The sequence below is a fragment of the Anastrepha obliqua genome, chromosome 6, assembly GCF_027943255.1.
Source record: "Anastrepha obliqua isolate idAnaObli1 chromosome 6, idAnaObli1_1.0, whole genome shotgun sequence".
Lineage (NCBI taxonomy): Eukaryota > Metazoa > Arthropoda > Insecta > Diptera > Tephritidae > Anastrepha > Anastrepha obliqua.
Window position 1 is genome coordinate 16,407,127 of NC_072897.1, and position 2,500 is coordinate 16,409,626.

Sequence of the window (2,500 nt, forward strand, 5' to 3'; positions counted from 1 at the left end):
TTAATATATGCAAAAAAAAATTGACATTTGTTATAAATAAAAATAAATAAAAAAATACTCTAAGCGGTGGATCACTTGGCTCATGGGTCGATGAAGAACGCAGCAAACTGTGCGTCATCGTGTGAACTGCAGGACACATGAACATCGACATTTTGAACGCATATCGCAGTCCATGCTGTTATGTACATTAAATTCAATTTTAAAGTACTGCTTGGACTACATATGGTTGAGGGTTGTAAGACTATGCTAAATAAGTTGCTTATTCTTTTATAAAAATAATTGAATTTAAGCAAATGTGTATATTATTGGATTTTAAATAATTCATAATATTAATAGCAAAAAAAATAAAGATATATAATGAATTTTATTTATTATATATTCTTTAAAAAAAAAATCCTCTCAAATAAAATGAAATGATGAAAATATTGAATCTAAGTATTCTTTACAAAAAATTTTCATATTATTTATATATATATATAAAATAATAATTTATATATGTAATTAAAAGGAGGAATGTCTAGCATAAAAATTAAATTTTTTATTCTAGGATTGCCTCATTTTACATTATTATTATTTTTATATATTTACAATATATAAAAGGAGAAAAGAAAAATAGAGATGAAAAGATGGTATAATTTTTTTATTAAATTGTGAGAAGATAAAAAAAGAATATTAAAACAACCTCAACTCATATGGGATTACCCCCTGAATTTAAGCATATTAATGAGGGGAGGAAAAGAAACTAACAAGGATTTTCTTAGTAGCGGCGAGCGAAAAGAAAATAGTTCAGCACTAAGTCACTTTGTCTATATGTCAAATGTGAGATGCAGTGTATGGAATATCTTAATATCTAGTATGAGAAATTAACGATTTAAGTCCTTCTTAAATGAGGCCATTTACCCATAGAGGGTGCCAGGCCCGTATAACGTTAATGATTACTAGAAAGATATTTCCAAAGAGTCGTGTTGCTTGATAGTGCAGCACTAAGTGGGTGGTAAACTCCATCTAAAACTAAATATAACCATGAGACCGATAGTAAACAAGTACCGTGAGGGAAAGTTGAAAAGAACTCTGAATAGAGAGTTAAATAGTACGTGAAACTGCTTAGAGGTTAAGCCCGATGAACCTGAATATCCATTATGAAAAATTCATCATTAAATAATTAAAAAAATAATGTGCATTTTTTTCATATAAGGACATTGTAATCTATTAACATAATAAAGTATTTATCAAAAGATCATTGGTGATATTAAGTTTATTTAAATTAATTTGCTTTTTAAGCATATTAACATAAAATAAATACTAATGATTTGATAAAGTGTTGATAGATTTTATTATATATAATGCTAAAATTCATTTTTTGAATTTTACAAAAAATTTAATATCTATGATATTAATATTTATTTGTATGCATTTATATGATTAACAATGCGAAAGATTCAGGATACCTTCGGGACCCGTCTTGAAACACGGACCAAGGAGTCTAACATATGTGCAAGTCATTGAGTTATATTAAACTTAATGGCATAATTAACTTAACTTAAATATAATGGGATTAATTTTTAGTCTATTTTTTAATAAATAGTCAATTAATTCAATCCCGGGGCGTTCCATATAGTTATGTATAATGATAATTTATTATTATTTATACCTCTAACTGGAGCGTACCTTGAGCATATATGCTGTGACCCGAAAGATGGTGAACTATACTTGATCAGGTTGAAGTCAGGGGAAACCCTGATGGAAGACCGAAACAGTTCTGACGTGCAAATCGATTGTCAGAATTGAGTATAGGGGCGAAAGACCAATCGAACCATCTAGTAGCTGGTTCCCTCCGAAGTTTCCCTCAGGATAGCTGGTGCATTTAAAAATTATATAAAATAATCTTATCTGGTAAAGCGAATGATTAGAGGCCTTAGGGTCGAAACGATTTTAACCTATTCTCAAACTTTAAATGGGTAAGAACCTCACCTTTCTTGATATGAAGGTTGAGGTTATGATATAATGTGCCCAGTGGGCCACTTTTGGTAAGCAGAACTGGCGCTGTGGGATGAACCAAACGTAATGTTACGGTGCCTAAATTAACAACTCATGCAGATACCATGAAAGGCGTTGGTTGCTTAAAACAGCAGGACGGTGGACATGGAAGTCGTAATCCGCTAAGGAGTGTGTAACAACTCACCTGCCGAAGCAACTAGCCCTTAAAATGGATGGCGCTTAAGTTGTATACCTATACATTACCGCTAAAGTAGATGATTTATAAAACAATTTCGATTGATTTATAAATTTTGAAACTTTAGTGAGTAGGAGGGTACAATAGTGTGCTTAGAAGTGTTTGGCGTAAGCCTGCATGGAGCCGCTATTGGTACAGATCTTGGTGGTAGTAGCAAATAATCGAATGAGACCTTGGAGGACTGAAGTGGAGAAGGGTTTCGTGTGAACAGTGGTTGATCACGAGTTAGTCGGTCCTAAGTTCAAGGCGAAAGCCGAAAATTTTCAA

The 2,500-nt window shown here is 31.8% G+C and overlaps 1 non-coding gene and 1 pseudogene across 1 annotated transcript in view; both read left to right on the top strand.

The window, feature by feature from the left end:
* The first annotated feature begins 55 nt into the window (after positions 1-55).
* LOC129251029 (5.8S ribosomal RNA) lies at positions 56-236 on the top strand (annotated as a pseudogene).
* Positions 237-678: 442 nt separating this feature from the next.
* LOC129251074 (large subunit ribosomal RNA) overlaps positions 679-2,500 on the top strand; it is a 3,986-nt gene continuing 2,164 nt past the window's right edge. Inside the window, exon 1 of the ribosomal RNA XR_008582906.1 lies at positions 679-2,500. This exon is cut by the window's right edge and continues 2,164 nt beyond it. This is a non-coding gene — a ribosomal RNA (large subunit ribosomal RNA).